This window comes from Puma concolor, chromosome F2 (genome assembly GCF_028749965.1).
Source record: "Puma concolor isolate L17-30 chromosome F2, mPumCon1.1.hap2, whole genome shotgun sequence".
NCBI classification, from domain to species: domain Eukaryota; kingdom Metazoa; phylum Chordata; class Mammalia; order Carnivora; family Felidae; genus Puma; species Puma concolor.
The window spans coordinates 11,574,428-11,587,773 of NC_141684.1; the positions used below are offsets into that span (position 1 = coordinate 11,574,428).

A 13,346-nucleotide genomic window follows, 5' to 3' on the forward strand; every position below is an offset into this window, starting at 1 on the left:
CGCCCTGGGGCTGGCCCTGGAAGGAAGGGTGTGACCTGCCCGGGTTTGGTGGCAAGAAGAGGGAAGCACATTTCTGGAGGGAGAAGCTGCCTCAACAGACAGGACCCCTTTCTACCATCATGCCGAAACGCTTTCACCACTGCGAAGAAGCGAACACCCAAGCTGTTTTTCTCTCCCGGACGTAAGCTGTGGGCAGGATGGCCTCCCCTCTGTCCTCCTCCACACCGGGCTCACCTTCACCTCGATTCTCCCTCGTTCCCCCTCCTGTTTGTGACATTTCCGCCAGAGGTTGGGCAGAAAGTATATGGGGTCCTCCTGCGAAGCCCAGCTGCCCAGCCTCTGTCCAAACGTCCCTGGCCCCGGGGACTGAGGAATGTCTTCTGTCTTATGAGTTCTTCCAAGACACATTTACAGAGCACCTGCCGGGTGCCAGGCCCTGTTCTGTGTGCTCAGGAATCAGACAAACAAGATCTCCATTTTCTTGAAATTTACATCCACTGGGAGGAAACAGAAACTCATAGGTAGGTAGTATCTGATAAGTGCCCTGTAGAATATCCAACAAGATAGTCTGATACTGACCAGCGTCCCTTGCGAATCCCACCGGACTTTAGAGACTTCTTGCTTTTCCCTCAATGAGGCTTTTGACTCTCCCCCCCCAAAATAAAAATCTGTTTTAGGCTTATGATTCTCTTTCACTGAAAAAAGAGGGGATTCGGGTTAAAACAGTTTCCCAACTGGTAGTTGTTGGAAAGAATCGCTTTGCTCTCTGTCCCTCTGAAATACCATTGGTGTGCCAGGAATGTGACTTTTATGAGCATTCTCCGGTGACAGCGCCTGTTCCTTGCCTGTTCTTGCCACGATTAGTTGGTAACAACGCTTGCAGGAATGAGCCAGCTCTCTCTCACCAGTCAGGTGATGCACCCAAAGATTTACTTTTTTAATCTGTAAAACAGGGGCGCCTGGCTGGCTCAGTTGGAGGGAAATGCCACTCTTGATTTCGGGGACACGAGTCTGAGTGTAGAGATTACTTAAATACGTTTAAACTGTAAAAACAAAAACGTCACGGGGAACTATGACGATTATAGGAGTGTATCTCACTCTTTCTTTTTAAAGGCATTTTTTTTTTTCCTTTTAAGGATAAAAGGTGTGGAAAGAATCATTCTCTCTTTCTTTCCAGAAATACTTTGTGAGCTCTGTTCTGTGCAGACCATGGTGTTTGGTGCTGGGCAGGGAGATGATGGAAGAACTTCCTGCATTCAGAGTTTCCTGACCATTGGCCCCCAGATGGTCACAGGGTGCGACAAAAAGGGTAAGTGCCTGAGAGGCGCTGTGCAATGGAGTTCAGGGCGCAACCGGGATTCCTTCCTGGGGCAGTCATGGCCCACTCCATGGGGCGGGGCTCTAGAGGATAGGAAGGATCCTCAAAGGAGCAGAGGCTGGGGGGTGGGGGCGAGGAAGGGGGTATGACCCTGTCTAGCCCCTCCAAAAATCACTGTCCTTGCAACCCGTTGTCCAATGTCTGAAATGGTATTTTCTCTTGTTGTTATTTTTTCCCCAAATATTTTAAGGCTGGTGAATAAATCCAGCTCTTGTTACCCCGTCTTACTTAGAAAGCCCCCCCCAAATCTGTTTTTTATCTGTAAAGCCTCTTCCTATCGGTGATCCCCACTGTCCTGTCAATGTGGTCACCCAGTGACTAGATTACTAGCTGCCCGAGGGTGAATTCTCCAGAGTGACTTCTGGTGACAGTAGAGACAGGTTTAAGGCCCGGAGACCAAGTTCAAGTCCAGCTCCTGCTACTAAATAAATGACTTTGGGCATGCCACTTGGACTCTGGCCTCCGTTTTGTTTCCAGATGGCATAATGCTGCCTGCCTCACCTTCGGGGAACAGAGTTTGAAGGTGAAGGAAAATGTGGATAAAATGCCTTTGTGAGCTCTAAAGTCCCACGGGGTTGTAAGGCCTCTATCAGCCATTCGTACAGGCCTCCCCCACCTCGGCCGACACGGGTGAGTTGCCCACCTCAGAGCCGGCAGGGGCAGGTGACCTTGCTAGGAGCTGCTGGCAGCAGTGAAGGTCGGGTGAGAGGGGGGCAAGGCTTGTTGTAGGGCCCAGTGTTTCTCAAACCCAGCACGCCTTGGACCCACTCAGCGAAGGTCATCAACGTGCAGGTTCCGGGGGCCAGCCACCCTATCAGACTAGAATATGTAGGGGTGAGGCCCGGAAATCTGTATTTTCCACAAGTCCTCCAGAGGATTCTGGTGTAAGTGGCTCTGGGACCATGCTTTTTTTGTTTAAATTGTTTCTTTTGGGGGCACCTGGGTGGCTCAGTAGGTCGAGCATCCGACTTCAGCTCAGGTCACGATCTCGCCGTCTGTGGGTTCGGGCCCCCGCATGGGTTCTGTGCTGACAGCTCGGAGCCTGGAGCCTGCTTCGGATTCCGTGTCTCCCTCTCTTTCTGCCCCTCCCCACTCGTGCTCTGTCTCTCTCTCTCTCCCAAAGATAAATAAACATTAAAAAAAAAATTAAAAAAAAAAAAAGAACATAGGATTGAGAGTCTGGAGAGCTGGGCTTTAGTCCTGTCTCTCGCTTGCTCTGCGACCTTCTGTAAGTCACTCAAATTCTCCATGATTCGGTTTCCTCACGTGCAAAGGGAAGAGTGCTGCCCTGTCTTCATCTCAGGACTGTGAAGTGACATCACAGGAGACCAGGGCTATGGAAATCCTTTGAAATGTAGGAAGCGCTGAGCTTCTGAAGCACAGTCCCAGGGACAATGGAAGTAGAGCCTGCGAGCAAGGCAGACTTGAAAGCCATCGCAGAGGCAGCCGGGGCCTCAGGGAGAGCCTGGGGCAAGGACGTCTTGACACAGAGCGGGCCAGGGGGGCATCCTTGGGGAGGCAGGGCGCGTCCTATGTGTGGGTCAGAGGAGGCCAGGGCGAGGGTGGGAACTGAACCTGGAGGGAGGGAGGGAGGTGAGGGAGGAGACTTCCACACCACAGGGGAAGGGGCGAGGCCAGAGGAGCCAGGACATAAACCACAGGGGTGCAGTTCACATGGGGCACCTGGGTGGCCTGGTCGGTTAGGCATCTGACTCTTGCTCTCAGCTCAGATCATGATCTCATGGTCCCGTGAGATGGAGCCCCGAGTGGTGCTCTGGGCCGAGAGCCCAGAGCCTGCTTGGGATTCTCTCTCTCTCTCTCTCTCTCTCTCTCTCTCTCTCTCCCTCTCTCTCAAAATAAAATAAGTAAATTAAAAAAAAAACAACGTTGGGGCACCTGGGTGGCTCCCTTGGTTGAACGTGTGACTCTTGATTTTGGCTCAGGTCATGACCGCACAGTTCATGGGACGGAACCCCGTGTTGGGCTCGGTGTTGACAGCGCGGAGTCTGCTTGGGACGGTCTCTGCCTCTCTGCCCCTCCCCGCTCACAGGCTTTCTCTCTCTCTCTCTCTCAGAAATAAAATACATAACATTACAAAAGTAAAGAAAACATAAAACGTAAAAACAGTTCATTTAACCCTAAAAACACCAGATTGATGCGATAGCTCATGTTCCCAGTTTCCTTGGCCCCAGAAAGGGTAGTTAACTGGCCAAAGTCACACAGCGAGGAGGAGGCTGAACCAGTATCTCCATCCAGTTATTGTGGCTCCGGAGTCCATGCTCCTAATCGCTTTGCTGGCTCTCTGTGGCAAAGGGAGAGAGGGAAGGTCAGGACAGCGGTTCTTCTGGAGAAGGAGGGACAGAAGGGGAACCAGAAGGGTCTGCAGGGAGCTCCAAGGCTGTTATGTTTGGGGCTTTTTTAAAAAAGCATCTGCACGAATATGACTGCATCCGTTTGCGAGGGCCATCATGGCAAAGTACCGAGGACTGGGTGGCTTAAACGGCAGAAATTTCTTTTCTCGCAATCCCAGAGGCTGTTCTTTCCCACAGCCTCTCTCCCTGCCTCGTAGATGAAGATGCCTTCATGCAGTCTTCACTCTGTACGTGTCTGTGTCCTAATTTCCTCTTGTAAGGACGCCATTCATAGTAGATTACAGCCCATCCCTGTGACCTCATTTTAACTCAATCATCTCTTTCAAGACCCTTGTCTCCAAAAACAATCACATTCTCGGGAGTAGGGGGTAAGACTTCAATGTATGAATTTGGGGGCGGGGGCCCATAAATGATGGCCGAATAAGAAGATAGGACGGAGCTGGTGCTCCACATTGCTTTGTATGCATAAAATATTTCATAATTAAAAAGTCAGTGTGATCGATTACAATACCGCACTTAGTAATGACGAGGCACGCTGGGTGGGAAGGGGAAAGAGTCCCCGAGAAATGGCCACGTGCAGCCTCACTGCGGTCCAGAGCCGGATTCTCAGGCTGCGCCCTAAAAGCACTTGGAGACCTTTGAGAGCACTCTGAAGTCTGAGCCCCACCCAAAATCAATGAACTCAGAACCTTGGGCTGAGGCTCACATCTTGGAGGGCAAACAGGTTCCCCAGGTGTGTCCAACATGCACCGGGGCTGAGAACCGCTGCTCTAAGTCGGTGGGTGGCTCGCAAACTAGCTTCTGCGGAATCACCTGGAGGGCTTGTTAAACCCAGGGCGCTGGGCCCCGCCTCTGAGTCGGAGTCAGTCTGGGGCAGGGCGGAGACCCCGCCGTCCCCGTCAGTTCCCAGGGGCTGCTGCTCCAAAGACCATCTCTGGAGAACACGGCTCTGAGCGGGTGCACAGCTGCAACCTGCGGCCAGACACCTGCTGTTTGGGGAGCATGGGGTTTTATAAAGATGGGAGGGTGAATGCCACGCTCTCCCCATCACCCCAGTCTCCACTGCTCCCTATCGTTGGTGGGGGGGCTTTCTCTGCAAGAGGGGGAGGGTCTGCAGAGAAGCTCCTCCTGGCGGTGAAACCCATCAGGCAAGGTCAGTGTGACATCAGTATCTATCTGTTCCCCACTCCTCCGTCCATTTCTTATTCAGCACACCTTTATTCGGCACTAATCATGTTTCGGGTACTGTGCTAAGGGCTGGGCCCGCAGCGCCGAATAAGACATAGTACCTGGCCTGGAGGAAATGACACTGAAGGAGAAACAGTAGTTTCTGTCTCTTTGCCGACTCTCCTGTGCGGGTTTCAGGCTGTCAGTGCCTGGCCCGTCCATTTAAACCTCTGTGGGATTGACATTCTCTCATATACGCGAACGAGGAAGCAAGATTCAACAGGGTGGATATAGTGTAATTGCAACTATATTAAAATAAAATGCATTTTATTTTTTTTAACTTATTTTTGAGACAGAGAGAGACAGAGCATGAACGGGGGAGGGGCAGAGAGAGAGGGAGACACAGAATCGGATGCAGGCTCCAGGCTCCGAGCCGTCAGCCCAGAGCCCGATGCGGGGCTCGAACTCACGGACCACGAGATCGTGACCTGAGCCCAAGTCGGACGCTTAACCGACTGAGCCACCCAGGCACCCCATAAAATGCATTTTAAAAAGAGACACAATACGGGGCGCTTGGGTGGCTCAGTCGGTTGAGCGTCCGTCCGACTTCGGCTCAGGTCACGATCTCACGGTCTGTGAGTTCGAGCCCCGCGTCGGGCTCTGGGCTGACCGCTCGGAGCCTGGAACCTGCTTCGGATTCTGTCTCCCTCTCTCTCTGCCCCTCCCCCGCTCATGCTCTCTCTCTCTCTCTCTCTCTCTCTCTCTCTCTCTCTGTCAAAAATAAACACTAAAAAAATTAAAAAAAAAAAGAGAGACACAATACGTGAAGATGTTAAGAAAGGGCAGTTCCAGGGTTGACCCTGGAAGGGGCATCGTGGGTGGGCTTCACTTCCTTTCTTACACTTTTCTCCTGCGGCGTTTCTATAATTAGCACCCTTACTTTCACCATCAGAAAGAATAACTCATATAAACACCCTCTCCTCCCTGTGTGTGTCTGCACGAGGCTGTGTGTGTGTGTGTGTGTGTGTGTGTGCGCTCACGCACGTGTGTCTGCACATCTGTGCTTGTGGTCCAGGGTGGAGAGACGTTTTATGCTTAGAGAAATTACTCATATTAAATTGAGCGAATGGTTTTATTTCAGTGTGGTCAGACGGGGGACATTTGATTCCTCGCCGACCGTTTTGCGGATACAAGATCACCCCTCCACAGGACAGAATTTTTCTAGAGCAAGGAGCGCTGACCCATTTGCATGGCAATGCACTTGAAAGTAACTGCTTCTCAGTGATGTCGCCATGACAAATCACATTTCCCAGCGTTTTGTGCGGACGTAGGTTCATGGAGAGTGGGAAAGGCTATCTGCCCCCTCCACTAATCCCAGGGAATTTGCTGGATTTTGACTCTGCTCTCTTGCCCTCGGTGGTAACTGTCACCTCCTAACATACAGTGACAGGCGACACGCCATGCATTCTCTTCCCTCACCTCCGGTGAGATGCGGGGGAGACCTGGAGGAGCGGAGAGGGACCGGGGCTGATTCTGCCTTGCTTCAGTCCCCTCCCCACTGCCAAACACCAACTGTGTACTGGGCACAGGCAGGTGCGAAATTCGTTTGTGTTCTTGCATGTCGCCAGAGTCTAGATAGTGGTTTCTAGAGCCCCCCGAAGAATGTTGATTCGCTCCCCCCCCGCGGACCCAGGTTTCGGAAGATTTTGTGCACCTTATAGTGACCACAAACTACCACCTGTTTCTGCACCCTCCAGGTGAAATCCTACCTACACTATCCCACTCAGTCCCCACGGCAGTGCGACGATGGGCATGTCATTGTCACCCCACGTTATGTAAGCAGGAAACACAAGGCACAGCGAGGCTTAAGACTTTGTCCAGGGCCCTGCAGCTGCTCAGAGTCAGGATCTGAATTCAGGCCTCTCAGACTCCACCCTGAGCTTTTCTATGATGCCATGCTCTTTTGTCTTTTCGAAATGAGGTTATGATCGAAACCAAAATACTAATACCCAAACTGCATTATTCAATACTAATTGCCTTTACTTTCAATTGGTAAAGAATCGCCTATATAAACTGGCCGTGCAGAGGGCATTCTGGGCCCCTGTTGCTCCGATTCTGATAGCTGGTTCATTGGTGCAGCCCTATGCTGGATGTTGTGAAATGTTGAAAATACGCTAAAGGTCTTGCTCACCGGCTCCCCCCAACCCCAGCTGGTTCCCCTCCCCACTTCCTCCCTCTCTTCCTTCCTCCCCTCCCTTCTTCCCTCCCTCCCTCCTTCCCTCCTTCCCTCCTTCCCTCCTTCTTTCCTTCCCAGTTTTTAAAATTCAAGTGAAAATCTCATAACCTATAGCTAACCATTTTAAAGTGAAGAGTTTAGTGGCGTTTACTACATTCACTATGTTGGGCAACCTCCACCTAGTTCCACAATTTTCATCACCCCAAAAGGAAACCTAGCGTCCATTAAGCAATGACTGCCCATTGTGCCAGTGCCTGGAAACCATCATTCACCAGCTTTTGAAGCCTGCCCAGGTTAGGATCTCTGTTCCAGCCTGGGGGCCAGCTCTCTCTGTCTGCCTTCCTGAGTGAAATCCCTCAATGGGAAGGGGCTGCCTGAGCCACCTGCAACCCCCTTCCCCACGGCCCTCCTGCAATTCCAGGACAGCGGCCCCTAGTGACTTCGGGCTGTGAGACTCCTCTCTGAAGCCCGCCAGTTCCGAATGGCCAGAGGTACAGGAACCCTGTAGCCCCGTGGGATGTGGAATCTACTCGATTACAAAATACTAACCAGCAGGACAAGAGCAGGGTTCCCATGTCTCCTTTCACTTTCTGTTACTTTCCACACGCAATAGCATTTACTCTTGTGAAAAACCAGATGCTCGGTGGGGAGATACATATTAAAAAAAAATGATGCTTTTTAAAATTTTATTTATTTATTTCGAGAGAGAGAGCGCGAGCGAGCATGGGGAAGGGGCAGAGAGAGAGAGAGAGAGAGGGAGAGAGAACCCCAAGCAGACTCCGCACTGTCAGCACAGAGCCCAATGCAACTCACGAACGGTGAGATCACGACCTGAGATGAAATCAAGAGTCGGATGCTCCAGCGACTGAGCCACTCAGGCACCCCGGGAAAGGCACCCTTTTGACGGGCTTTTGCATATATGATGGAAGGAGCCAGCTAGTTTGCTCAAAGGGTGTGTGGACAGCACGTGCTATGGGAGAATAGGATACTGAGATTGCGAGCAAAATGTGCCTGCTGTTTTACAGCCGAGAAAGCATTACAAATTCATGATCTCATGCACATTTCTCAAACAGAAGATAATGTTCTTATTCCCATTTTGCAGATGAGGAAATTCAAGGAGTCGGAAGCTAATTGACTTGCCCAAAGCTGCACAGCTGGAAATTGCAGGCAGGCCTTCCTGACTCCAAAATCAGTGCCCTTTTCAGGACACCAAATATTATGGGCCGACTGCTGGTGTTTCCCCACAATACATAGGTTGAAACCTAATCCCCAATGTGATGGTGTTGGGAGGTGGGGCCTCTGGGAGTGATTCGCTCGTGAGAGTGGAGACTTCATCAATGGGATTAGTGCCCTTGTGAAACAGACCCCAAGGCCCCCAGCGGATTTGGTGACTGGTGAGGGAGGGCCCACTCTCTGGGTCATAGCCTTCTTCACTGTGTCCTCACATGACATAGGTTTTTATCCCCAGGTTTCCATTTGCTTGAATTTGTCACATCTGTCAGGACCTGACCGATGAGCAAGATCAAAGGCCAGAATCATCCTCTTAGCCTTGCTGTATCCAGTGAGTGGAGACACACATGAGTCGGACCCCTCATCTTAGATATCTCTGAATTCCGCGGAGTGCAGGTGAAGCGTGATCCAGCCCCTGCACACACCTTCACTTATTCCTCCCTGCCTCCTGACGTCCCACACTACACTCTATGTTACATTCACTCCAAACCGTTTGAAGTTCTGAAGCGTGCCAGAAAATTCTTTACCCCTATGCCTTTCATCATTATTCTGATAATTATGACAATGCTGATACTGTTCTCCTGGGTCTTCCTAATGTGCTGGGTTCTACACATGTGCTGTTTCACTTAAATCCCCCCTCCCCAACTCATGAAGCTGTCATTGCCAATCCCACTTAACAAATGAGCAAACTGAGGGTCAGGGTGAAGAGCTGGGCTTTGGAGCCAGACAATCTGGGTTCATGCCCAGCTCCACTGCTATCTAATTAGTCTGACCTTGGGCAAATTCCATCCGTCTCCCAGCTCCAGTGTCTTGCGTAACACTGAGCATGATGAACCTGCCTCGTGGGGCTGTTCTGAGAATTAAATTAGATGGGCACGACGTTTGGCAACTGGTTAGAACTTCAAAAATGTTCGGAATTATTAATGCCCACTTCGTAAGTGGCCAAGAAAGAAACTGACTCAGCTCAGCTCTGATTCCAACCTCTTGGCTTCTCAAGTTGCTAGTTCAGGACCCAGCTGTGTCCCCTCTGCTCCACCACGGCAAGGTGGGGTTCACTGCCCTTCTTTAGAGATGAGGGCACTGATGCTCAGGCAAGGTTCCAGGTGCTTCTTTTTCACTTGGCCTAAATGCCTCTCAGAACTTCTAGGAAGAGTTTTATGATCTCCTTCTGCCCTCTCTGTGGCTCCCTCCCTTCCAAGTTGAACAAACACCCTTCCCCCTCAGTCTCCTCCATACTGGGTCGTCTGGGCTGCTTTTCTGCAGATCCAGGGCCAGGAGTCCCTTGCAAGTCCTGTTGGAATCAGATCTTCTCACCGCCCCCCACCCCCACCCCCAGCACTGGGCCTGGGTAAGGGAAAGGGTTCAGACCTCTTTGTAGAAGAAACCAACGGGTTATAATCAGGTAAGTCAACACCTGGTATTATTTGGGCACATCCCAGCCCCCAACACATCCAGGATGGCTGGAGGTGAAGGGTGGAAAGACAGTGAAGGATTTTGATGTAACTCTTGATGCCCTGCTAGAGGTCAGTGCAAAGATACTTTAAAGAACACTGTCTATATTCCTGAGAAATGTGGCAGAATTTCAAGACAATGATGGGATGGGCTTGAGGGCGGGAGGAGCAAGGCAGAGGGAAGAAGACTATCCGTTCCCCATGCGTGTTGTGTTGTTACACGGAGAAAAATGCACTCACTGCCATTACAGAGGAGGGGAAAGATGGGGCCTCCGTAAGATCCGACGCTGGAATTACAGACAGGAGCTTTCTGGGAATTCCTATACTAAAAGTCCTTGGAGAGCCAGCTACTCATGGTGGCACAGGCACCCCTGTCCCTCCCCTGATCCTGCTTTATTTTTCCTCATAGCACTTGGCACCTCCAGACACATCAGATACTTGCTTGTTGTCTGTCCCCTTGCCTCCCAGGCCGGAATTTTGTTCGGGTTCCCAGCTGTGTCCCCAGGGCCTAGAACAGTCCTGACACTTAGTAGGCCCTGGCACTTAGTGGGCCCTCAATAAGTATCTGTTGGAGGCCTAATGTCTTGAACGCACACGCTGTCACCGACCCCGCTGCGAGGTGGGCCGGGCGGGATTGGCATCATTCCCAAGCACGGGGCGGGGGGAGCGGACCCAGGGGGCAGGAACCCGGCTGGCCTCAAGGTCGGGAGGCTGGCGCTGGAGCCCGAACCCTGCCCGATAGGCTGTGACCTTGGGCCAGCCCTGCGCCTCCGGGGGCTTGGGGTTTCCACGTCTGGGTCAGCGGGGCGTCGAGCCCCCCCCCCCACCCCCCGCCAGCGCGCCCAGCGCAGCGGCTCGCCCGCCCGCTGTGACTTGCCCAAGGTCACCCCGCCGCGGGCCCCCCACCCCCACCCCGGCCCCCGCCCCCCGCCCCCACCGCGGGTTTTGGGGTGGGGGCCGGCGCGGGGCGGTCCCGGGGCGCCGCGCGCGCTGACGCCGGGCCCCGCGATGCGGCGGGGACGGGGCGCGGGGGGAGGCGGCGTCGGCGAGCGTCCTCCTTTTGTGCGAGCGCCGGCGGCTCGGCTTCTCGAAGGTAAACAGCGTTTCCTCTTCCTCCTCGAGGCGTCTCTTCCTTTTATAGTTATTTCTCGCCTGGCACTCGCCCGGGCCGCCGCTGCTGCTGCTGCTGCTGCCGCCGCGGCGGGGGCCGCTCGCGAACCTGTGGCGGTGACGTGAGACCGGCCAACCCGGAAACGGCGGCGGCGGCGGCACCCGAGGCTCCGAGGCTCCTGCGCTCCAGCGCCCGCGGCCGCGCTCCCCTCGCCGCTCGCCCGGCCGCCAGGTACGTGCCCGGGGCCCCGCCGCGCCGCCGCCCGGGCCGCCCGGGCCGCCCGGCTCGCCCGCGCGCCCCCGGAGCCGCCTGCGCCCGGCGCGGGTGCGGGTGCGGGTGCGGGCGCGGGGCGCGCGCGGTGGGTGCGGGGACAGGGGTGCGGGCCGGGCGCCGCGGCGGCGGGAGAGGGGGCGCCGCAGGGGTGGGGGCGGCGCGGGGGGCCCAGAGGACGCGCCGGGGGCGGGAGGGCGAGGTGGGGGGGGGAGCGCACGCCGCGGGGCCGCCGCCCGGGTCCACCCAGCTGCGCGGAGCGCGCGGCGGAGCCCCGCGCGGGGAGGGATGGGGCGCTCGGGGTGGCTGCCCCCCAAGACCCCTCCTGCGCGCCAGGTGAGGGCGCGGGGTCTGGCCCCGGCGCAGCGCAGCCCGCGCCAACTTGCTTGGGGGCTGGAAGGCCAGGCGCTTCGAAGAGAGGAACTGGAGGGGGGTGAGCAAAATCTCCATTGGCCTCAAGACTTCCTCCTGGGGTAACCACCCGCCTGTGTTTAAAGAGCACTTCCTCTTTGCCCTTTATCTTTTCATCATCTTTTTTTTTTTTTTTAAATGGAAGTTCAGTGTTACCGGGTGGGTGCCCTTGCAGCCTGCAGGGCTTTTCCTGGGTCTGTGTTCACACACAGTGGGTCTCGAACCCGTGCGTCCCGTGTTCAGCGTGGGAGGGAGAAGGAACCGGGGACTTCGACCCCCCCCCTTCACCAGCTGGAACCCTGAGTGTGTGGGGGGGGTCGCATTTGATCCCCACCCAGCTGCAAGAAATGGAGCCGGTGGGGGGAGGGGGGGGCTCAGCGGGAAGGAGGCTCCGCTGGGGAGTGTCACGTGGACTTTGCACCTATGCTAAATTCCTGGCCCTGCAGCCTCGCTAGCTGTGTGACCTTGGGCAAATCGCTCACCCTCTCCGGTCTTAGATGTCTGTCTGTAAAATGGGTGCTTTGAGTAGGGCCTAGAGAAAGTGAGCGTGGACTTCCTGGCCTGGAGGGGGCGCAGTAATGGAAAGTCTCATTGTCAGTCATCTGGCCTCTAATTTCTGCATCCCCCTCCGCCTGGAAGGGGTCCCTGGGCACCTGGGACGCTCTGGGTAGATATTTGTGAAAGGAAGAGCTGGATCCTTGAATTTTGAGAAATGAGTGGGTGTGGGTCTACGTTTTGGCTTCCTTGCCCTGTAACATCCATCCCACAATCCCCAGAGAGCCACGTTTTGCCACCTGGGATCTCAGTAATCCATCCCCTCCCCAGGAGGATTATCTTGTGAAAATATTGATTCCTTGTGAAAAGGAGCTCAAACTCTGACTTTGAGCCTCTCCTATTCTTGGAAGAATGCATTCTGTGGAAATGAAAAGGAAGCATCTTTTTGATTGCCACCACCAGATGACTGTCCGACGAGGGGTGGCCAGGGCTAACAGCTGGGCTGTTTTCCCAGGCTTGGGGGTTCCTGTAAACGTGGAGGAAGCTGGGGAGAGGTGGTTTTTCTCCCTTGGTGGGGCATGCAGGAGTGGTCAGCGGGCCTGAGTTTTCTTCCTGGGGAGGCACGTTGGAATGTGCATTTTCCGGATTTTGCCGAGACTGTTGGCATGGGGAGGGGCAGTGTGTGTGATGAAGGAGGCTAGGGTGAGGTTAATACGCAGGGGTACTTGGAGATGGCCATCAGATAAAGGGCCACTATGGGTTTCTGCACTTTGGGAGGTTTTTAAAGTAAGTTTGCTTTCACTGTCCCTTCTCCTTTCTCAGCTCCCAAAGGCTTCTGAGCACCTCTCTTAGCATCCTGTGTGTGTGTTTTTTTTGTTTTTCCCACATCTGGAGGGCAGGAGGTGAGCCTGAGTGCTACTATTGTGACAGGCAAGAGCAGGTGCCTTTATGCAGCAGCCAGCTGTGGTTTGAACACCTGCAGATTCATTTTTAAGTCGTGGAGTGGTTCACGGTTACCTGTGAAGCAGAGGTTTTATTCTTACTTTACAAGACCTAGAGACAGTGCAGGACTTGGTCTCAGACCCTTAGTAAGTGGTGGATTCAGGATCCTCACCCGCCTTCCGTCTGGAACGCGCTCTCGCTCTTTCCTGTGGGCTCGGCTCCCTTCTGAATGGCCTTTGTGTTTCCCTTGGCACCTGGCAGGCTGTCTGGCATATGCTTGGAT

At 54.0% G+C, this 13,346-nt stretch overlaps 1 protein-coding gene across 8 annotated transcripts in view; it reads left to right on the forward strand.

Moving 5' to 3' along the window:
- The first annotated feature begins 10,832 nt into the window (after positions 1–10,832).
- CYRIB (CYFIP related Rac1 interactor B) overlaps positions 10,833–13,346 on the forward strand; it is a 150,120-nt gene continuing 147,606 nt past the window's right edge. For 4 of the 8 annotated variants that reach the window (XM_086694976.1, XM_086694972.1, XM_086694971.1 and 1 more), the window contains exon 1: positions 10,972–11,176. The gene's annotated coding sequence lies outside the window, so the exon portion shown is untranslated. Of the gene's footprint in view, positions 10,928–10,971; positions 11,177–13,346 lie in introns of those variants that run through there. The other 4 variants (XM_086694973.1, XM_086694969.1, XM_086694977.1 and 1 more) reach the window with 3 other exon arrangements.